Below are 24225 nucleotides of genomic sequence, written 5' to 3'. Positions count from 1 at the left end.
GGCTTCATTCTTTGTCTTTCCAAAGTGAGAGGGAAGACGATGCAGTTGTGAAGCCACGGGTCACAGATGCAGGCAAGACCGAGCATGCTTGGGGGATCCACAGCCAAACCTCACCCAACAGTTAAGAACCTCAGCTGGATGAAGGTGCTCATGGGAAAGCAGAACCTCTGGCCACAATTAAACACGGCGTGAATTCATGAAGAATGTCATCAGCCACACTCACTGAGAGGGTCATGTGTTACTTGGCTGTGGGATGCTCCCTTTCAAATCCAGCCTCAGCCCATAGTCGTTATTTTAGGAACATCACAGAGGACACTTATGCAAGCTAAGATGGCCACAGTATCACTAGGCAATACCCCATTATGGACCACCATCATATTTGTGGTATGTTCGTGTGTGTTGTTGCATATAGCACAAAATGCATTTCCACACACATGCTCTAAACTACCAAGTGATCCAGGAGCACCGTACCCTCTCACCAGGAAGACGTAATTACGGAACACTCCTACCTAACGTCCTTCCAGGAGCTGGACACTGTCACAGGAGAGTCTGAATGCCCTCAGTGAATCCCTTCCCGTGCCTTACAAAGCTCTGAAGAAATGCTTTCAGGTCCTACCCTTCATGTGAGACAGCACTGGACTACCTGCCCCCCACACACACACACACATCACAAGTTCCTTCTGCCGGGTTGTCTGAGTGCTTAACTCGGTTGCATTTGAGAAGCACAGTACTTGAGTTCGAGGCTCCCCAGACTGACTGGAAGGAGGGAGGACACAGTCACGGACATGGCTGGCTCTGGCCTTTCCTCTCCTTTGCAGTCTAGGGCTGCCGCCATTTTCACGGAGGCAGGGCTGCAGTAAGCATGGACTCATGGACCACCTCTGCCTCCAAGGGGCACACGCCACTTCTGTTGGACTTACCCCTCTTTTCAATTGGGGATTCTCCCTCTCTCCATCAGCCTGCCCTACCCAACCCTCTTCTCCATCCATAGCAATGAGCACGTGAGCCAGACTGAAGAAGTTCCTTCCTCAAGAATTAACTTAGACTTCAGAGTAGGAAGAAAAGTCAGTCCTTCCTTCCTTCCTTCCTTCCTTCCTTCCTTCCTTCCTTCCTTCCTTCCTTCCTTCCTTCCTTTCCTCTTTCCTTCCTTTCCTCCTTCCTTCCTTCCCTCCTTCCTTCCTTTCCTCCTTCCCTCCCTCCCTCCTTCCTTCCTCCCTTCCTTCCGCCAAGAGAAACATAAACAATCCCCCTAGTTCCAACCACTTTAAGTTACTTGCTTTTAGTTGCCTTTAAATCTTTAATTTGGGAGGTCAGGAAGCTAAGCACATAATTATCAGTCACCCACCAGCAGTGCTCTGGCTCACACTTCTGACATGTGGGTCCCAGTGATAATGGTTGCCTAGGTTACTTCTCAGACTCGTGAAGACCTCTTTTGTTGCAGCCACTGATTCTTCATTTAGTCCTCTGCAGGTGCTGAAATGAGTGACCTCCTGACACCAGAGAGCCCAAACTTTACTCCCTTCTCACGAGTACCACATGTCTATCAAGAGCCCTGAAGCAGACAAGTCAGATTACCCCCACCCCTCACCACTGCATCTCCAGCTACCGTTCCCCAGGCCTTCCTTAAGCTACCCAGCTTCTCTGTCCCACAAACCTGACCAACCCCTACCCTTAGGGACTACCCTTTGCTTAGTGCACAGCTACCTAGTGGACAAGCTCTTGCCCTTCAGGAAAATCAATATTCCCTGTGGCATGCATACTGGAAGGAGGCTCTGGCTCCTTCCAACAAAAGCTGGCATAGACCTGCAATTCCAGCAACTCAGGAAACCAAGGTAGGATTATGGACCATTTAAAGCCAACCTGGCTAAAGAGTGAGTTTCAAGGTCAGCCTTGATAACTTAGTGAGACCTTTTCACTAAGTAAAAGGCAGGCTGGGAACATCACTTGGCAGTAGAGGTTTATCTACTGTATGAGGTCCTGGGTTCAATCCCTGGTGAAGTGGGAGGAAGAGGAGAGGGAGGAAGGGGGGGAGGAAGAGGAAGAAGAAGCCGCAAGAGCTGCTGGTGGCCATCCTCAGGCCATCCAACGCATTGAAGAGTGAGTCCAAACCCATGGGGCACCTAAAGCTGGCTTCACCTTGGGTTTTCCTGTCAGATCTGTCAATCAACTCCATGCTTTCCTTAAAGTAGTGTGACTCTGGGAGATGAGAGATGTGCAGAGGTGAAGCTTCCCCAACAATGTGAAGCATGTGCTTTTAAAGACAAGACCAAACACACACACACACACACACACACACACACACACACACACACACACACACAGTCTTCTGATACACCAAAAAAAGTATCTAACAATATATTTTCTATCAAAAAACTCATTTGTACAGGAAATAATTCAGCATAGGTACATATATAAGACAGTTACGTTTTCAGGAAATATTCTAACTTGATATTGACTATTATTGTAAGTATTGTTATTGCTATTATTATCCAATGTCATTAGCAAATATCTTAATTACAAGTCTCCATGTTACCTGCTATGGCTGACATTCTAAAAAAAAAATGTAGAAGATGAAATAAAAATGTTTCTTTGTTTGAGACAGAGCCTTGCTGTGTGACTTAGACTAGTCATGCTCCTCCTGCTTTGGCCTCCTGAATGACAGGTTTAAAGGCATGTGTGCCCACAGCTGGAAAGTCAAGTATTTTTTTAACGACTGGTCTCAGTCGTAGCAAAGGTGGTCCCAATGAACAGCCTCATGCTAATACCTCATACAAATTTCTGCAGAGCATAACATGCTTTTGAATAAATGTTTCATCAAAATAAGAAAAACTGCTGGAGACATCACTCAGAGAGAGATTGCTTGCCTGGCATGTGTGAAGCCCTAGGCTACAACCCCCAATACTGCAAATAACAAAACAAAACAAAACGAAGCAGGTAAACAACTCCATACCCCAGAGTACAACCAGAAATCTCTTCCTACAGCTTATCCTGCCCAGGGACTCCAAGGGAACTGGAAGCTGACCTAACTGCTGAAGAAACCAGCAGGTCCCTGGGTACTGACAAGACCGGAGAGTGATCGGAACATCAGCTCACAGCATGCTTGATGGGACTTTTCAGAGGGTGCAGAAACTCTCAGTAAAATCATCCGATGACAGAACTCAGGCGAGGCTCTGTGCCTGGGCTGACTTTGCGTCATCTGTCACATCACAACTTTCCACGGGGCTGGGAGATGGCTCGGTCAGTAAGCTGCTCACTGTGCCAGCACTAGGACCTGAGTTCAGGTCCCAGGACCCGCATTAAACACCCAGGTATGATGATACAGGGCCAGTAATGCAGACAGCCTGGCCGTTAGTGACCTCCAGGTTCATTGAGAGACCCTGTCTCAAGAACTAAGGTCGAGAGTGACAGAAGAAGACACCAGATGTCAAGCCCAGGCTGGAGCTATAAACCAACCCAGGCACTTACTTCTAATAAACAAAAGCCAGAAACATTAGTTTTTATAAAAGTAAATAATAAAAAAGCCCGAAGTTTGAGACAGGCTGAAGGTTATTCCTCCAGGTGTGGCCATGCACAGTGGCACACACCTGTAATCCCAGCACTGCAGATGTAGGGACAGGAGGATTTCAATTTAGAGGCCGACCAAGAGCTGCAAAGCAAGTTCCAAGACCTCTAGTAAGACTGTCACAAACAACATTTTTAAAGATTATCTCCCTTTTGTCACAGTTTTCCACTGATATTTACAATTTCCCTTAATTCAGTCCTTTCCTCTTCACACCACCTTGGAGGGCAGCTTGGTCAGCTTTGGGTCAATGCCAAGTACCAAGCTGGTGCGTGCATCCTTTTCTCCTAGGAAGCTGGCAGCGGCCGACCATTGCCTCTACCTCTTGCCAGAAGGCTCTTCCCTAAAGACTGTACTTCTCACCCCCAAGTGCATGCCTCCTCCGAGCCAGGGCTCTGTCCATTCACAACAGCTGAAGCAGAAAGAGCACAGCAAGAACACAGACCCCTCTGTGGGCCAGTAATGCACTTGGACAGCCCCAGGGGCTCCCTGCCCTGAACAAAGGGCTCAACATGCAGCCAGTGGGACAGACACATGAAATTAGCCAGTGACCTCTGCTAAGGGTCTAGACACCAGTGGCCTCAAAGAGATGGGGTGCGGTGGGGTGGGGGGAAGTTGTCAGAAGTTGTTAGAGGACATTGTCCTGGCTCTGCCTGGAGGAGCAGTACCCCTAAGCTTGGGGCATTTCCCAGCCTATGTAGGATTCCTAGGTGACCAAGATACTGCCCAAGGGAAGTCGTGGTGACAGCAAAGACTTCCCTCTGAGGCAGCTGTCTGATGGGTTCTGAACTGTCCATGCACGACTGCTCAAGGGCACTCAATTCCTGTACCTTCAGAAGAGGTTCCCAGTCTACCAAGCTCACAATGGCTCCTCACAGCCAGATCTGTGATTTCCAAGTCTGAGGCAGAGCACAGGCCTCTCCCCAGGACCACAGCAGTTTACAAGAGGAGGTGGAGCTTACTAGTAAGTAAGCAAACAAGAAATCACAACCTACGTGCTATTTTCACAAAGAAACAATAAATGCACAAGGTGACGAGTGTCAATTAGCCCGATTTGATCATTATACTTTGCAGATGTGTATGCAAATATCACACTGTACCTCCAGAAAGATGTGTGATTACATGTGTCAATTGAAAATGTAAAGATGTTTATGTATTTTTACAGTAATTCTGAAATATTTATTCTGTCTCTCACCAGCAAGGACTCTCTCCTCTCTCCTCTCCCTTTCCTGAGGAGAACATCTAACCTAAACACAGACTTAAAATCTTGTCTCAAGTAAATCATTTACTGCTCAAACTGAATCTTAAATTCTCCTCCCTTTATTTGAGAGAAAATGGAAAGGGTTTATTATGGAACACAAATTCCTAGAATAAGGAAATCATGATTGAAAAATATGCAACCACTTACTAATATTCCCCTGGGAATTTAATGATTCATCACAAAACATATTTCTGCCCTGAGGAGCTTCCAGCCACAGGGACGGTACACTCAAGTCAGCTCCAGGGGGAATGGAGGCAAGCATGGGCTCTTGTGTAAGTGGTTGGTGCCAGCCACCAGGGGTGCACTCTCAATTCCAGCTGACAGGGTACCTCTTCTAAGAAGCCAGCCCCCTGCACCAGGCTAGAGGCTCTTCACTACCCTACTCACATCACTGCTCCCAGCAGGCCACATGAACGTAATTGTGTTTCCTAGTTTATCATCCATGCCTGCTCCCTTTCTAGACCAAAGCCCCCTGTAAACAGGGCCAGGCTGGCTCTCTGCATCCCTGGTACCTCACACATGGTAGGCTGTGAGTGTGAAGCAATAAATACTCCGAGTGTATAAATGCTTGATGTGGCCAATCTCACCACCATAATGAAAGGAGGAGGACATCCACAGGGCTGTCCTAGGAGGAGCTGGGACAGAGGGACAAATCATCATCCACAGGGACAGAGAAATAAATTTGAGGGGTTCACCTTTCTCTTCTGCTCCCATTTGCTCAAAGTGGGCATAACTGCTCCCCAACAGCATTGTTGTCAAAAAAATCTCTCATGGCACCCAGTATGGAGTGCACTAGAGCAATTCAATCCATTCTCCCAGGACTTGTGAATACACATGCACAAGTATGTGTGCAGATGCGTGTACACACACACACACACACACACACACACACACACACAGAATATAAAATCCTCTGGAACACAATTTAATGGTGCCATGCCCCCAGTGGGGACTGGACCTGACTGGGGGGCAGGAGGGTAAAGATGAAGGTGATATGAGCTGAAGCTAGGCGTTCAGGAGGGGCTGACTGGGAACCACTCCATTGTAGTCTATGTTGAGCCCTGTGCTAGTCTAGGTACCTATTTTATTTCACTGCTCCCTCGATCATCCCTTCACCAACAAGGATAACCCCAAACACCTCAGGACCTAACCTCCCACACCAAAAGACGTGGTCAGACAGTTCTCAGAAGTTCTGGGCTGGAGAAGAGCATTGGCTTTTAATACAGTTAAAGAAACTATTTCACAAGATCACATTTGCTTAAGTAATAGATCAAAATGCTCCCAGCAGAACTGCTCAAAGTGTGTGAAGTGTATGCCAGCCTTAAGAGGGTTATTTGCAACAGGACAGACTGAGTAGGAATGAGAGCTGTGTATTTGATGAACACATGCATTGTAAATCATAAGGTGGACGTTCTCCAGTTTCAAATATTGGTAAATAAATGAAATTTTAAGGAAGTATCTTTCTATCTGCACTTTTCCTAAGTGCGTGAGTGTGTGTGTGTGTGTGTGTGTGTGTGTGTGTGTGTGTATTGCTAGCGCGTATGTGTGTATTGCTAGGGATTGAAGCAAGGCATGCACATGCTAGGCAAAGGCAATACCACTGAGCTAAATCTTCAGTCCCTCTAGGAGTCCTTTCATACAAGCCAAAATTAAGGTAAGCTAAAAGAATATTCATAGTCCCAAAGAAAGGATCTTGAGGCTGGCTGAGTAACGGAGCAGTCTGTGCAAGCATGGCTGGCAGCTCTATGGCAAAGACATTGCAGGCTGCAGGTATTAATGAGTTTGAGCTGGAAGATAATCCTGGATTATGACAATGGACCCCACATAACCCCAGTGTCCTCCCCAGGGATATGACTATACACTGTTCTTCCCACTGTCCTATAAGCTTAAACATTTTCAAACTCTCAAAACTTGCCAGAAAAATTCTAAAGGAATAAGAAACGTCTCTAAATCATATGCCATGAATTTTTGCTTTAAACTAACCCACAAGCTCCTATGGCTGCTTGTTCGACGCTCCCTAGGGTAATGGCAGCAATGACAGCCACAGCAGAAATCAAAACCTCCAAACACACTAATCGACAGACTAGAAGAGCTATCAAAGTAATAACCAAATGGGAAGGTGTGGCTATTGCCTGGAACTCTAACCCTCAGGAAGCTGAGGCCAAGGCAGGAGAATGGTGAGTTCCAGCCCAGACTGGGCCACATAGATCCTATTTCAAAAGGAAACCAAGAAATAACTAAATGCATTATCATCAGTTTTTAAGATTTTGTGTGTGTGTGTGTGTGTGTGTGTGTGTGTGTGTGTGTGTGTCTACCTTCCACATATTACAACAGAGTCACAAAGAAAACACAAAATAGTGACATTAGAACCCGAATGCTCTGTCTCTGGAATGAGATCACTGCTTCCTGATAGGTGAATATTTTTTCAACTGTCTTCATGAATCTATCTCACTGAAGATGAAAATTGGGGGTCAGTACACTTTTACAATTACTCAAATGGTGAATATTTTGGGCACTGTAGGCCGTATGGAGATGCTGCAGCTTTCCAACTCTGCTGCTGTAGCTTGAACAGATAAATGGACGGGTGAGGATGTGTGCCAACAAAACTTTATTTACACAAACAGACATCATGCCAGATTTGGCAGGCAAGCTAGTTTAGTACACCCCCAACTGCAAAGGACAGACTGTCCCAACACATTTAAGGGTTTGCCTCATGATTTAGGTGTCTTTGTGTTCACATAGTTGAGGAAAAGCTAGGCTTAACAATGCCAAGCAGAATTCTTCACTTCATGGCCTCTTATAGGACTTAATGCGCTTACGAGCTTCTGTAGTCAAAATGACCAGGGTACATGATGCACAAGATACCCTGAATGCATTGGGGTGGGGGACCTCAACTAGTAACTTTTCAATTTGGGGAGGTCAATTGGGCAACCATATTACAAGGGAATCCCTACACCAAGGAAGAAGTAAAGGCCAAAGACAGTGAAGTTACTTACCCAAGGCTACTCAGCAGACGGTGTCCAAAGGACCAATAGAAGCCAGAGGTCCAATACCTCCCAGCTTCGCAGCATGTGCTAGCTCCCTACACAGCTGTCCTCAGCCTTCCATTCCTGATGGCTTTCAGGGACACACCTTGTCATATGTGAAAGGATAAACAGACTGGAGAGTCTACGTTTTGTTCTTTTCTTCAGGAAACAGGTGCCATTCAATTGACTAGCTATCATCTCTGCGTGTCTGCTCCAAAGTCCTAAAGTAGGAAGGGGCGGGGTTTGGAGAAAATGATCTTCCCAAGTCTAAGACTACTGAGGTGACTAAGCAGACGTTTATTCTCTGTAAGTTGAGTTCCACCTGAGCAAACAGCAGCAGACAGAGCATGTGCAGGCAGCTGGGAAACACTAACAGAGCTGGGGGAGGACTCAGCGGATAATGTGCTTGCTGCACAAGACGAGGATCTGTGTTCAGATCCCCACCACTCACATAAAAGCTGGATATGGCGACCTTTGTCCATAACCCACGCACTTGGAGCGGAGTGATGCAGAGACAGGAGGGTCCCAGAGTTCACTGGCCGGAGTCTAGCTGAATGAGTGAGCTCCTGGTGAGCAAAACAGAGTGAAGAGTAACTAAGGAAGGCACTTCTCCTTGACCTCTGCTCCCTCACATACATATGTACACACACAAACACATACACGTACACATACATACCACCACACACACAAACACACTGAAGAGGATAATGGACAAAATAAAAGCTGTGGGAATCCTAAGAGCTAAGTGAGCACCCCCCCCCCCATTTCAGGTAAAGTTCATACTTTAAAATAAGAAGCAAAATAACGTATTTCCAAATAAATGCATTTTCTAATATAAACTGAATTTTTGAGCTGAGAAAGAGAGGGGATTGGTGGGGGGCAGACAAGATGAAATGAAACAGAATCCATTTACTCATGCTGAACACAACATTCTGGTTCATAAGGTGGCTTGTGAATTTTAGAATAGCCCACTACATCATTTTCAGCACACTTAATAGACTACCCATTTCCCCCACTTACAGGTCTACTTTCAAAGCCTGTGATTACTAATAGAAGTGAAAATCTGAAAACTCCCATAGCCAGCTTAGCCAGAGGCAGCTTTCCCCAACTACGGGGAGGAGGAGTGGGGGATAAAGAAAAAGGCTCTTGGCTGACAGGACCCTCACCCACGAAGAGCTGCCGAAGTCATCACAAGAGCAACCGTGGTGGGCTGACACACCCTGAGTGGCCTGTTCAGAAGGTTCAGCCTCTTTTGATCTGCAGACTGGCCTAAGGTCCAACTTGGCCTAATGGTCCTGGCAGTGGGCGGCTGTCCAGCCCCAGAGCAACAGTCGGGAGACATGTCAGACACCACCTCCTTCCTCGGCTATCCTTTCAAAATTTCCAAATCCTGAATAGACAGGAAAGACACAGCTGCAGGACCAGAGAAGTGAGAGACTGTCTAGGTACTGGCAGAGGTCCCAGAGGTTGAGATGCAAAAATCTGGGCTTGATCTGTCCCTAGGATACCCAGAATCCACACTTGGCTACTGGAAATGTGGCGAGCAAGACGGAAGGACTGAATGCTAGCCTTTACTTAATATGAATTTACTTTATTTGAAAACTGAAGCACCGTGGGATATTTTTCCTTTAAGCATGAACTCGCTGTTCTGGGAGGAGTTGGCTTCAAAGCTACCTTCATAAAGATGGTGACCAGTGAGGGTGGTGAGTCAGCCGGTCCAGGAGCACACCTCTGATCTGCTCCATGCTGGCAAAGGGAGGGTGGGATGGAGGCAGTTTTGTTCTCCACACTGCTCAGCACTCTACGCATGCACCTGAACATTTTGTACAGTTACAGTGATAATTATGTAAACCATGCTTGATAATTACATGGAAAAATCTGCTATACCAAAGGAAAAAAAAAGTAACTACATTATTTCTAAAGTTGATAAGAAAAAAAATGGCTACGTTTTCACACTGAACACAGTACTAATGTAAAACTGACTTAAGATGTGGACATTAATACTGTGATCAGAAGACTAAAGGTAAAAAGAGAATTAAAAAAAACACCACAGCCAATGGCAATGGTGATTACTATGGCAAAGCAACGTGGACAAGCTGTGTACTACATTATAAATTCAAAGATTTGGTTAAACGGCTCAGTGAGTAAAAGTGCTTGCCACTAAGTCCAATGACTTGAGTTTAGTCTCTTGAGACCCACATGATGGAAAGAGGCAGCTGACTCCTCAGGTTGTGCTCTGACCACCAGACGTGCAACATGACACATGAATACAACACACACACACACACACACACACACACACACACACACACGCACGCGCGCGCGCACACACACACACACACACACACACACACACCATCATCACCGTCATCATCTTCTATGGGGCTGGAGACACGGTTCAGTGATTAAGAACATATACTGCCTTGTGCACTGCTCTTGCAAAGGACCAAACTTCAGTTCTCAGTACCCATGTCAGGTAACTCACAATATGTGTAACTCCAGCTCCAGGGCACCTGACACCCTCTTTTGGCCTCTAGGCACATACGGATACCCACACAAATAAAAATAAATCTATTTTTTTTTAAGAAAAAATGATTTTTCTCATTCAAAGAAAAAGAAAAAGGTAATCTTAGAAATTAAATCAGAAAATGGAGATGGCAGAGTGGATTAAAAGACCAGGTTCATCAACTTACTGACCAGGAAATAACACAAATCCTCCATCTAGATGAAAACTCCTCATTACTTTCAGGGTATGGTGGTACACTCCTTTAATCCAAGCACTCAGGAGACAGAGGCAGGCAGATCTCTGTGAGTTTGAGGCTAGCCTGGTCTACATAGTGAGCTCCAGGATAGCCTGAGCTATGTAGAAGGAGAAAAGAAAAGAAAAACAAAAACAAGACCAGCTCCCCATGACTTAGCACATGGTTTCTCTGTGGGAACGCACTGAGAGCTAGTTTGAATTAAGGCACAGACAATGCCTGGCTTTGGTGTAGGACATCTCAGTAGATACTGGTCTGGGCCCACATGTACACACTACCACCATGAGCATGTCTAGAGCAGGGTTCTCCATCATATCTGCCTGGATAATCCCAGCAAAGATGAAGCCAATCAGTAGCAGCAAAGCCCACCTCTCTCCTGGGGTCTCCAGGGTCTCCTGAGCTGGGCTTCTCCATGAGCAGAAGGCTGTGCTCTGTCTAGGGTGAGAACTAACTGGCTTCTAGCAGCTGTTGCCTTAGGGCTCATGAGGGATTAGCGCAGAAAAGAAGGTGGACAGCTTTGTAGCCAAGTTGTAAGTGAGGAGATAACCATAACTACTTTATTATTTTTTCTTTTTTTTAAGGGTACTATGAAAAACCCACAACTTGCTATGGGCACAGTCAAAACAGGAGAGAACAAAGCATGGCCAAAGTCAGGGGCCTTGTCCCAGGCTGGGCCATGACACTGGCTTGGTAATTTTGGATACAGCACTTTTCTTCCTGGGCCATATTTTCCTTGTATTTTAAGGTGAAAATACTAACTAACTAACTAACTAAATGAGCTATATGGAAAACCACAAAGCATATCAAAGTGCAACAGGGCATCCTTCTGAATGATTAAGGCCAGTGCTTCTGTCAACACTGTCAGGAGCTATTGGGGGTATAACAGACTGTCAAGAGGTATTGGGGTTACAATAAACCATCAGGAGGTATTGGGGGTACTAAACTACCAACTGAGCACTTTGTTGATTTATGTTCTTGGTATTGTGTCAGCAACTATAAAAGATTTATAAATAATAATATTTCCCAAATGACTGCTAAAGACTTCTGTCAATATAGTAATAATAACAACAACAATGATGATGATGATAATAAAAAGTGTAGTAGCAAAAAAAAGTTGAAATAATTTATGCAAGACCATCACATAGAGTATTGGAAGTTAAAAAAATTGACTTAACACTTGACCCAAACTTTCTACACAAAAAGCTGGCCAGAAGCCAGGAGGTTAAGAAGATAGTGACAATACCACTTCAAAGCAATAATGAAGCTTAAAGGGAAGAAAAGAAGGAAGAGAGGGAGTGAGGGGAGTGGGAGAGAGAACACACACTGAAGAAGTAATTTCCCACTGCTCTTCCTGCTACCCATGGGCCATTCTGACCAGACATTTACCTCTGAGGGCCTTGATACTGTTCACCTGTGAAAGGGGCATTTCTGTCTTAATTACTTTTCTACTGCTGTGATAAAACACCACAACCAAGACAACTTCCAGAAGAAAGAATTTATTTGGTGCTTATGGTTCCAGAGGATTAGTGTCCACATTAGCCAAGTGGAGGCAGCAGGTGGTAGACCTGGGAGGTGGAGTTGGAAGCGGAGAGCTGTGGGCTCACATCTCAAATCACAAACAGGAAGCAAAGAGCACACTGGAAATGGCACAAGTCTTTAAACTCCCAAAGCCAGCCTACCGTAAAGTACCTCCAAAGCCACACCCCCTGAGCCTCACCAAACAGTGCCACCAACTGGGGACCGAGTTTTGAAATGCCAGAGACTGTGGGGGACAGTGATCATTCACACCACCACTACATATATCACAAGAGGATTATGAAAAAAATGCCAGCAGAGTTCCCTGCACATAAAAATACATAAAAGTATTTTACATACATAAAATAGAAAATACGTAAGAGTATCTGGTCGCTAAAAGCAAACTTCAAAAAGCATCTCAGATTTAAACTTGATTATTTCAAACGAGGAGGGGACCGAGGCTCTACACAGGAAACCTACTCTGATCCTCTTCTGTGTTGTCTTGGCCTTTCAAGTCTACCAATATGCTCATTCTCACATGTACTTGGTGATGGTAACTGACTCACCAAGCCTAACTGCAATGGGGTGACAGTGCCTGCTGCCACATCTCATTAATGTGTTCATTTGTCCCCAGAATCCAAAACAATGAGAAGACCATTCTGAAAAGATGAAACAGAGCAGCCACTGTTGGGTAAACTGTAAGCAATCTATGTGAATTTGGCAGCCAAAGAGAATTAAAAAGGAAAAAGAAAAACGTGGGAGGAGAGCCAGTGAGGTGACTCAGTGGGTAAAGACACTTGTCTCTAGGCCTGACGACCTGAGCTCAGTCCCTGGGGCACACGTGCTAAAAGGCAAGAGCCATTCCTACAAGCTGTTCTCTGACTTCTCCACAGGCTCTGTGGCACCTATGTAACCCACCCCCACCCCACCCACCCAACAGATAAACTGTAAAAAAAAAAAAAAAAAAAAAAAACATTTTAAGAGGGGAAGAGAGATTGAGTAAAGATTATGCAAACATAGCATTACCCTTGGTCAAGTCTTTGTCTCACTCAGTGGTTCTCAACCTTCCTAATGCTGCAATTCCTCGTGGTGTGGTGACCCCAACCATAAAACTATGTTGTTCCTACTTCATAACTGTAAGTTAGCTACTGTTATGAATCATAATGTAAATATCTGATATTCGGTCCCCCAAAAGGGTCAAGACCCACATATTCTAGCTGAACTGGAAAGCGGAGAAGAGACTGCATTGGAGGCCACAGGTCTGGAGCAAGCATAATCTGGGAGTGCTACTGTCTGGCCTGAGACTAGTGTCTATGCTCAAAAGTCAAAGTGAGTTTTCCACAGTAAGTTTACAGAATTTTTTTAAAAGTGTGTGTGTGTGTGCGTGCGTGCACTTGCTCATGGGAGGCGGGTAAGGGGGATTACTTTTCTGTTGCTGTGATAAAACACCATGACCAAAAGACTTATAGAAGAAAGAGTTGATTTTGGCTTATGGTTCTAGCGAGGTAAGAGTCCACAGTGGCAGGGATGCATGGTAGACAGCTATAGGCATGTTGGTAGGAAATTGGGATATCCCATCTTCAACACTAAACAAAGAGCTGACTGGAAGTGGGGCAGGGCAATGAATTCTCAAAGCTCACATACTTTCTCCAGCAAGGCCATACCTCCTAAACCTCTCCAAACAGCGCCACCAAGTGGGGACCAAGTGTTCAAATTCATGAGCCTGTGGGGGACATCTCTCATTTAAACAGCACTAGATGAAGGGTTTGTTTTTGAGGCCCACTTAAGATGGAACTAATTTTCACATGGAAGAAAATAAAGAGCTTCCTCCAGCACTCTAGGAATGGAGAACAGGAAAAGCGCCCTGTGATGAAAGCTTTTAGTTAAAGAAAAAAAATGAGGAAGTTTTGGTAGGTTTTTTTTAACACAGAGATGTTAGAGTTACATAAATAATCAACTAAACCATTTACAACCGTGCAATTTTCTTGTCAAGCATATGTTTTTCTTTTTCCTGGAAACTCAATGTCACAAGTATACTGTGAGGGTTGGCTTTCAAAAGATGATTAAATAATTCTGGGTCCCGTATGAAGCATGTGGGCGAGAGGCAGGGGGTGAGTTCAGTTTCAAAGTCTCCCACCAAATTCGTTTTCAGGAACAGCATGGAAACGGTCTACTACTGCTTGAAGGCTGTTCCCTCTTAACTTGTTCTTTGTTCTCGTGGTCAGATCACTCACTTTTTTCCAGGAATGTAAGTCCTTAGTTCTTTATGCAGAACTTCTAGACTTCAAATCCATGAACTTTGAGGACCATAGTTTTTGAAAACAGGCACCTTAACCTCCAAATTTTCAACTGTGGCTTATCCACATTAGAACCCAGCCCTACATACACCCTGACAAGAGCTAACGGCCCAGGACAGGATAGTTTATACTGTTCTGCCAGCAAGGACCAGATATCTACACACCTTCATTAGTGTGTGTCCTGCACTTATGTGCACATGTGCTCTGCACAGGTGTGCATGCATGCATGTATTGTACTGGTGTGCACATGTGCCTGCAGTATTATGCACGTGTGTCCTGTATTGGTGTGTACTTGGGCATCCTGTACTGGTATATATATATGTGTGTCCTGTAATAGCATGCATACATGTCCTGTATTAGCATGTTTGTCCTGATAACTATGTCCTATTTAGCAAAGGGCCCATTTGGACAGCAGAGACCCTAAGTGTGGAAGCTACCTAGGCAGAAACTAGAGACAACAGGTTGTAATGCACAACACCCAGAAAAGATGCAAAGAGGTGGGAGCTGTCCTCTGTCCTGGAAGACAGGAAATCTGGCAGTGTGCTACTGCAACACTCAGCAAAGGGGAAAGCAAGTCTCTTTACAAATACAGTTGGCAGAAAACTGAACACAGAGAACACTCTGAGGTGTGTGTAATTACACTCAGTCAGACAGATCCCCACGGTGGATCTCTTACACAGCAGGGAGGGGCTCTTTAAATCACCACTGAATATCCTTTATACAGATGGCTCCAGACTTAGATTATCCTTCGCTACAAACAGCTGTGGGGAAGGGAGTCAAGGGGGACAATATACTGATACAGTCCACAATTTATTACAAAAGGTTCATGACCTTAGATCTGGGTTCAAGAGATTGTCATCTTATTTCATCTCTTCAGAGGCACTGGGCTATAGAAGCTTGTGCTCAGAGACAGAGCATGCAAGGCCTTTGTCAGGACTCAGGTGGCTGCAGCACCCCACCTATTATCCTCTGGAATGGACCTTCCTCCCAGCACCTATGCTGCCGCCTCTGCACAGGAGCCCTGACCGAAAGCCCTGTAAGGGCAGGATTCACATGGAGCTGCATTCTCAACACCAGGAAAGTTACACACACACACACACACACACACACACACACACACACACACACACACACATGAGCACATAATTACAGAAAGAGTAGTTTCTGGGCAATGAGGAAGTATCAGGTAGAAGCCTTAGCAGCACATTACCACAGAGCAGGGCAAGGACAGCCAACAGCCAGGGGCTGCGTTCCCAAGACGCCTTCATTAGGATCAGTCTGATAAGAATTTCCTAAGATTCACTCTCTCTGAGGCATAGGATCCTGGCCTCTTACCATCAGAGCTCAGAAATCCCCCAAAGCCTACTGAACAAAAGGCCCCAGGACAACCATATAAGACCAGTCTGCCGTGACTTACACACAACCCAGACAGGCAACGAAGCACAAACTGCCGCCGAAGATTCTCCAGCAATATAATTTGGGGGGTGGGGGTGGGAGGTGGGGGGTGGTGCACAATTTAATTCTGCTCTGCACGTACGATTTCCACTTGCAACAAGGAAGGGTTATCCAAAACAAGCGTGATTTCTATTGCTCTCAGGTGCTGCCATGTGGAAGGGAAGCCAAAATAAATTTCAAACAATCTTCCCCAAAGTTCAAGCCTTTAGATGGCCTGACCTGACCAGTTTCATAACTGCTATTTCCACACTTCAATTCCAAAGAACCTTTTCTAAAGGCAAAGGTTGCCTGGAAACAAAAACTTGGATGGCGTACTCAAAGTAACTACTCGGCTACAGTGAGGAGATGGCTAGATGGGACCAACTCAGAACAAAGGGATAAGTTTGCAAATGATTGAAAAGAATTAAGAGGCACTGTCCAAAATGGGGGAAGGAAGAAGGTAAGAGACATGAAGCCCTGTTTCTGGAAACCCAGGGGATGCTGCTGGGGTAAGGGTGATGGGGACTTACCCCAAGTCAGAGCAGGCTGGCTAGTGGGGGGACGCAATTAAACACCAATGACAGGTGGTAGAAGGGCATCCAAGGCAAGGCTTCCCTAAGACACCTGAAACCCTGAGCTGCCAGGAGGTGGCCAGTCGGGTGACAGCAGCAGACCAGAGCAGGACGGGCAGAATGACAGTGAGAAAAGGGAGGTCCAGCTAGGGATGAGGGAAAGCTAACCGAGTTTGAGGGCGAGAAGGGAAGGTACTAGGGTACATGGAAAGAGCAAGACTCTGGCTGCTGGGAAAGTACTGAGCCAAAGGGGGCCCTCTGTGGCTGCACCCCAAAGCTTGTCACCTTCTACCTACAGGGAAAGAAATGGGTGTTGTTACCAACCCCTGAGCGGCATGAGGTAGAAGGGAGAACATGTCACTCTCAGGGAGAAACAGGCTTATCTCCCAAGGGTCCTTCTAAGAGGAGGATTGGCCAGGTTATTTCTGTTGCTGTTGTTGATTCGGTTTTGTAAGATTTATTTTTATTATTTTTAATTACATGTAGGTGTGTGTGTGCATGCATGTGGGTATGTGCATGTAAGCACAAGTTCCCTCAGACGCCGGGGCACTGGATCTCAATAGCTGGGGTTAAAGACAGTTGTGAGCTGCCTGATGTGGGTGCTGGAACCAAACTCAGGTCCTCTAGAAGAGCAGCAAGTGCGCTTAACCAATGAGCCATCTCTCCAGCACAGGCCAGGTTAATTTGGGCCTCCCATCTATATCTAACATCATCAGAAAATCTGCAGCATCCAAACCATTGAACAGAAATAAACCATTTTATGCTATAAATGTGGAGTTACCTCTGAAATGTGTTGGGCTGGCTGAGAAAGGAAAATGGGTCCAGAAGTCATAATGGGTCTCTGTGTGCACATAGGAGTGTGTGCACGCAGGGGTGTGTGCACACAGGGGTGTGTGCATGCAGGGGTGTGTGCATGCAGGCATACATGCACGTGTAACAGAAAGGAGGGCTGTGTGCACTAGAAAATAATATCTGTGGGTAGTTTTTTGTCGAGACAAAACTTAGAAATATAAGACACCAAGAGAACAATGGCAATGCAAAGGATATAATGAAAAGCTCTACCCCAGGGAAGGTGTGCAGGGGTAGAACTGGGCGGGGCCACTGTGCTCAGGACAAGCACAGGAAAGCTCAGAAGCAGACACCAGATTAAAGCTCTTCTGTGGAGCTGACCCTTCCAATCCCCAGCTAGAGAGAGGCTGAATTTGGAATCAGAAGATTCGTGTAGTCCTAGCCTAGCTGGTTATCAGATGCAGAAGCCTCAGTTTCTTCTGTGACAAGAGACCCATGCTCATCAGCCCTGAGGACCAGGCTGGGCATCCTGGATAAGCCCCAAGTGAAAAATAACAAGAAAACCAACCAAAAAAAAATGGAAGTAGTATAAAAACCCATGAATTCTGTTCAGGCAGATGAAGCACAAGGTGTGTGAATATGGTAAAGGGGGGATGGAGGGATGGATGGAAGAGCTGAGGACTGCAGAGTCTGACTCACTGATGATAGACAAGAGCCCTGAGGAGTGAGACTCGGAATCAGGGGGCTTGAGGTCCATCCATTTTATAACTTCTCACAGAGCAAAGGAGATAGAGACCAACAGACATCCAACAGAGGGCTGATATTTACACCATGGCTATGGAAGGGCCATCAACTCACAGTTCACATTAAGGATGATGGATGTTTCAGAGCCCTGGGCAAGAGCTGGCAGGCAGGCTCAGGTCGTGACAAGTGTCTCCCCACCAACAGTAGGAATTCCCCTCTTAGTACAGGATTTCTTTTTCAAAATATAATAGTTTTATTAATTCTCTGAGAACTACATACAATGTATGTTAATCACATCCCCCTCTCTCACTCCTCCCTCTAAAGTAGTGGCTCTCAACCTGTGGGTCACGAACCCTTTGAGGGTCAAATGATGCTTTCACAGGGGTTACATATCAGGAATCCTGCATAGCAGATACTTACAATTTAGAACAATAGCAAAATTACAGTTATGAAGTAGCAACGAAATAATTTTATGGTTGGGGATCACCACAACATGAGGAACTGTATTAAAGTTTGAAGCACTAGGAAGGTTGAGAACCACTGCACAGAGCAATGTATATAGTTAAGCCAGATTCATGTGGCAATGATTTTTAAAACATGTAATTCTACTGCTAGATCTAACACTTTATTAGTCACTGAAATATAAAGAGACTATGTTGTAAGTATGAAAAACTATACCTAATGGTTATTTTTTTGAAATTAATTTGAGGGGCTGGAGAGATGGTTCAGCTGATAAGAGTGTATACTGCTCTTTGAGAGGACGCCAGTTTGGTTCCTAGCACCCATGTTGGGAGCTCATAGTCACCTGTAACTCCAGCTTCGGGAGATCTGATGACCTTTTCTGACCTCTGGGAGCACCTACATGCCCATATACCGACACACACACATATACATAATTGAAAAAATAAAATTAAAAAATCTTTCAAATAGTTACTTAGACGGAAAAAAAAAAGTTGTGACATTTTCTTTTAAGACTTAGCCTGACAGGCTCCAGAGAATCTAATACCCTCTTCTGGCTTCCTTGGGCTCCTGCACTCAAGTGTGCATATTAATACAATACACACACACACACACACACACACACACTTTAAAAAATCTTTAAAACACTCACCTTGAAGAAAAAAGTCATGACATGTACTTTTAAGTCTTGTCCTGACAAACTATAACTCTATCTGGAATACCACTGACGTTACAGAAACAAGTGAGAACTTAAGAGGCTGCTGTCAACAACGGTTCCTGGAGTTTAACCTCCCCACGACTGGACAAAAGAAGCAAGAGGAACTTCAGTGGCAGCAGTTGGCAAGTTCTCTCCCTTATGCAAAGACGTGGTGGGACAGCTGGGGAACGCAAGACGCTTTTGACCAGGCTGCTATGTGATCCAAAGTAACACTGCCTGCTCATCGTCCCCACAAAGGAAGCAGCAGCCCGGGGTGGGCTTGGCCAATGCCCTGCAGCTGCTTCAGGCTGCACACTGGGTCACAACAAGTGGTTACAAATGGAGCTAGAGGCACAAAGCTAGGTGGGGGGGGGGGGATCCCTGCTCCTCACCTATTTATCTATCAACCAGTTACAGGGTCAGCTCATTTTCCAGTGTGGGACGGAGCTACATTTCATATCCAAATGTAGAACCTGCACAGTGACAGACCTTCTCTGTCTCCCATCTCTACCACAGACAGTAGGTACCACTTATCAAAACCACACCAGGGCTGTGAATGGCCAAGGTTTTAGCCTGTAAGTGTTTGAAAGATAAAGGTGCAGAATCCAGAACAGAGGGAAGGAAGGGGGAGAGCAGGACAGACTATTTCTCCAGTTCGGTTTTTGAAGTTGAGAACTTTCCCAGTGTTTTCTCATGTGAAATGGACACCCTGGCTGCTCCATGTTTGTTCAGCTTTATCCCTACATGCCGTCTTCCAGCAGCTTCTAAAAGCACAGCAATTTTCAGGTCATACAGTCTACCACACTTGAGAAAACACGGCTGAAAGCAGAGAGCACAGACTTCCCTTCCTCCCCATCAACTCTCTTAAAGACTCAGAAAATAGTCCCATTTATTAAAAAAAAAAAAAAAAAAAAAAAAAAAAAAAAAAAAAGGCTTCTCTTTCCAAGATTGGGATGGCACAATTTCACAGAAGCAGATTCTTTTTTTCTTTAGAATTATAGATGGCTCATTAACTGGACAGAAAAAAAGAATACTTACTTCCTTTTCTCAGTTCAGTTTTAAGTTGTTTGGGTTTTTTTTTTTTTTTTTTAAAGTCTTGTCTCGGTGGTAATTTGGATACTGGCTTTCAATCTAAAGGAAAGGGAAATGACTGGAAAGCTAGCCACAAAATGACACACTGGTACTGCCAGGAGGAAAGCCTCCTAGTTCCGGAGGCCCTGGCAAATTCCTCCTGCAAGAAACAAAGTTTCCATCACCAACAACCTTCCCTCCACTTGCCCCCACCCCCAGCTTGCTGACAAAGAGAAATCCCTCCGTGCACATGACTGAAGAATTGACAAAAGGGGGTGTGGTTGAGCCAGAGATTGGCCATCACCTTCTTTATCGGACTAGATATCACAAGGAGGGGAAGAACGTAGAACGCCCTTCTCAGACCTCATCGGTTGGTTGAGCAGCTACTATGTGTTGGGCACCGTGCCAAGTCTCTTATATACATCATCTAATTTTATCCTTGTAATTGGAAATCAGGCTAGACTACTATTATCTTAAAGGAAGAAAATGAAGCTCCGCGAGTCTGAGCAGTTGGCTAAGGCAGCATTAGTTGTAGATGCACCCCAAGGCCAGCCACTTTGACTCCACAGGTTTAGCCTTCACTCATTACCCCCAGGTGTCCCCACGGCTGCCACAACACTAAGACATTCTGAGCCCCAGTGTTTTGCTCTAGACTCACACACCTCTCTCTTTAAAGCCACACATGTTAAAGAACATTCAGGGTCATACCAAAGTCCCATATCTTAAACATGAGCTTAGTGTTACTAGAAAAATGTGGACAGTATATTCTTAGGTCTGTGAAAGAAACTGGTGGGAGGGAGGTCGTTAAAAATTAGTCAGGAAGCCCAGTGGTGGTGGCGCATGCCTTTGATCCCAGCACTCGGGAGGCAGAGCCAGGTGGATCTCTGTGAGTTTGAGGCCAGCCTGGGCTACAGAGTGAGTTCCAGGAAAGGCGCAAAGCTACACAGAGAAACCCTGTCTCGAAAAACCAAACAAACAAACAAACAAAATTAGTCAGGAAAAGCAGCTCTCGCAGCTCTCACTTAATTTAACACACACTTTCAGCCCTGTGGCCATGTCACATAGGGTGGGGCCTGATGGTCCTGTGCTGGGGAGAATTCCTGGCCCCAGGTCCACCTGGTGAGACAGCACATGAAGTCTGACTTCTCTTATGGGACTGTCCTGTAATTCTACAGGTTGGTTTTGGGTTTTTTGTTTTTTGTTTTGTTTTTTGTTTTTATTTAATTTTCCCACATTCCTTAAACTTCACAAAAAGTTGGTGTCACTGAAGTGGTAGCATTAATGGAAGAAGTCTAAGGCCTAACAAGATCAAATATGTCCGGGATTACAGCACGGACTGAACAGCCTACAAATACGTCATGCCTGACACCCCAGCAGCACCTAGGAGGCTGAGGCAGAGGTACTGCCATGAGTTCCTCCAACCTGAGCTACAGCGAGAAACCCTGTCTCAAAACAACAACACAAGACCAAGCAGAACCTCTTCAGAAACTGCCTTTTCTGCAACAGCAGGCACTTAGCACCCCTTCCGGAACAGGACTGACTGGCAGACCTTTTGGCCTCTTGAACCTTTAGTTTCCAGAACCCACCCTCCAAAGGAGGTGGTGAGATGCAAGGCAGAATCTTCTGAGGGATTTTCCTAAGTATCCAGCACGTCATCAACGCCAGCCAGCCCCGCCCTTCAGCAGCAGGCTGTTGTGGGGCTGGGCTGAGAGATGTGAAAAAGAGACTCTTCTGTGCTGACCCTGGGGCTGAGGGCACCTGCCAGCGGAGTGTGACTGTCTGGCTTTCTTTTAAGCAATACTTCCTCCCCTCAGGTCCTGGTCCTGAGACACACAAGGAAGCCTCCCCTGACATCCATCGGGGTGACAATAATTGTGCCTGTGCTAGGGTCTGTAGTGCGACAACTTTAGATGGAAATGGAGGGGTAGAAACCAAGTGGCCTCTTCCCTTCCACGGTACCGCAACTGCAATAAGCTGATTTCAACAGATCTCCAAGTCCTACACAGCAGGCCCTTAAACCTGCATCAGACCCAGACTGTGGCCCGGGACTCGAATCTCTCCTTCTGCTGCTCACAGTAAAGCAATTAACACTTTCTGGGGCTCCACTTTCTAGGTGCGGGGGCTTCTGGCTGTCACCCGGGGTAAGCCCCGCCCTTGTGGAGCCAGGCACACGCGCAGACACCCCGGGGAGGAGCATGGGCAGGAGGTGGCAGGGTGCGCCCAGCGCCCAGTTCAAACCCCAAACCCCGGCAAATACTGCGGAGGAGCGGCCCAGGGCACAGGAACCCAGACAATCCCCGGCGGCTGGGGAAAGGCAGGAGACCGCGAAATTGGAATTGTGTTCGCTCGTGCACCCTAGCCCGGGAGCCCTCTTCTCCACCCCTTCTCTCACCTAACTTCCCCAAAACTCGGAAACCCAAAATCCAAACGCAGCCGGACCTCCCCGCAGTGGAAGCGGGACGGAAGTGGGTGGAAGCGGCAGCCTCACGGTGCCTTTGTTACTACGCTGGACCCCGCGAGCTAAAACAGCACCCGGTGTTAGCGGCCTGTGGACCCGCCACCCGTCCCGGCTAGTGCCTTCCGGGTTCCAGCCTCGCCCCCACAGGACCGCTGGCAGCAGTGAAACCGACCCCATACCCCACCTTGGGAGGTGCACAGCCAATCCCGAGACTCCGGCCGTGCTGGTCCTGTGTTGCCTCCGAGCGCCCGGCCACTCCTCACCTTGCCCAGCTCTCCCCGCGCCTCCTAGACAGGATCACAGCCTCCCGCGGGACAGCAGCCCCACAGTCCCGACCGACCGGCGGCTCCTCGGCTCCTCGCCGCCTCTTTGCAACTGAGCCCTGCTCACCCACCCCACCCCCCGCCGCTGGATGATTCACTACGCTCCTTACCTGGAGGCTCGCAAATCCCCTCCCCTCCTCTGGCCCGGGCGGCGATCAGGAGCTGGCGCCCTCTGCCGGGCCATCAGGCGGAGCCCCGCGGGGCAGGCAGAGGAGAGGAGCGTGTGGGATGCGACTCAGAGCAGGGACGCCCCTTCCTGAGCAGGAGCGATAGGGCAGGGACCTATCTGGGCCAGAGCCTAAAAGCTATGCCTGCACCCAGAACAGTCACGAGGGGCCCGAGTTGTCCCCCTTGCGGGCCAAGCTGTCACCAACCACCGCCCCCGCCCTCCGTGCCCCGAAAAAAAACATGATGCATCCATAATACGCACGTGCAGTTTAAAAACATTGAAAGAGCAGCGTTTACAGTGTTCAAACTAAGTTTGTGCCCTGAGTCTCAGTGCCTCTTTTCTGCCTGGATTGAAGAGACGGGAGGAAAGGGCGGGAGTCTGTCACACTCAGGGTCTCCCTGTAATAAAAGGCTCCCGGGGAGCTCCAGGTGCAGCGGCAGCCGCCGGGCTGGGGGCGCTGGGTCGGGTCGCGGCTGAAGGCCAGGCTGGGGGAGTGGCTAGGAGCTGCCTCCTCGGCGGGGTAAACAGACTTCAGCAGCTTAGCTCTCAGCCTCCCGCAGGTCCACAGTGAAACTTAAGGGTCCGGCTGAGAGAACCATCTCGGCGCGAGGGCCTGTTCCAGACCAGGAGAACGTCCTCCGAGACCCCCCAACTTCCCGACCCTACTCACCCTCTCCGCGCCTCTGCGCAGCTGCCTTCGCCCACCTGCCGCCCCGGGGACGCACAATCGCGCTGGACCTCAGGGTCCCCAGCACAGTCCTCAGCCCCGGGCTCGCTCTCCAGAAGGGCGCGGGCAGAGTCTGCACCGCTCCCGATGGTCGCAGCGTCTGGAATGGAGCGATCTGTGGGCTCAGAACTGACCTAGCGCCTCCTTCCCGGACAGCCGGTGCGCGAATCGCCGCGCGGCAGGCGGGAGCCGGGTATTAATTGTGGGGCCCCCGGGTGTCCGCCGCCTGGCGCTCTGAGTGGCTCGGATGGCGCGCCAGGCCAGCGGAGCTGGTGCGACCCACCCCCTCGGCGCGCTCCCGCTCAGGCCGGGCCCGGGGACGCGCCCCGCGCACGCGCCCCGCGGCTCCTGGGCTCTTCGGCCCT

At 47.3% G+C, this 24225-nt stretch overlaps 1 protein-coding gene across 1 annotated transcript in view; it reads right to left on the bottom strand.

The window, feature by feature from the left end:
* The window catches only part of Svil (supervillin), a 207153-nt gene extending 183303 nt beyond the window's left edge, over positions 1 to 23850 (bottom strand). Inside the window, exon 1 of the mRNA XM_059263727.1 lies at positions 23804 to 23850. The gene's annotated coding sequence lies outside the window, so the exon portion shown is untranslated. The remainder of the gene's footprint in view (positions 1 to 23803) is intronic.
* Between the last annotated feature and the right edge of the window lie 375 nt (positions 23851 to 24225).

Source organism: Peromyscus eremicus, chromosome 5 (assembly GCF_949786415.1).
Source record: "Peromyscus eremicus chromosome 5, PerEre_H2_v1, whole genome shotgun sequence".
NCBI classification, from domain to species: domain Eukaryota; kingdom Metazoa; phylum Chordata; class Mammalia; order Rodentia; family Cricetidae; genus Peromyscus; species Peromyscus eremicus.
This window is presented reverse-complemented; position numbering and strand designations above follow the sequence as displayed.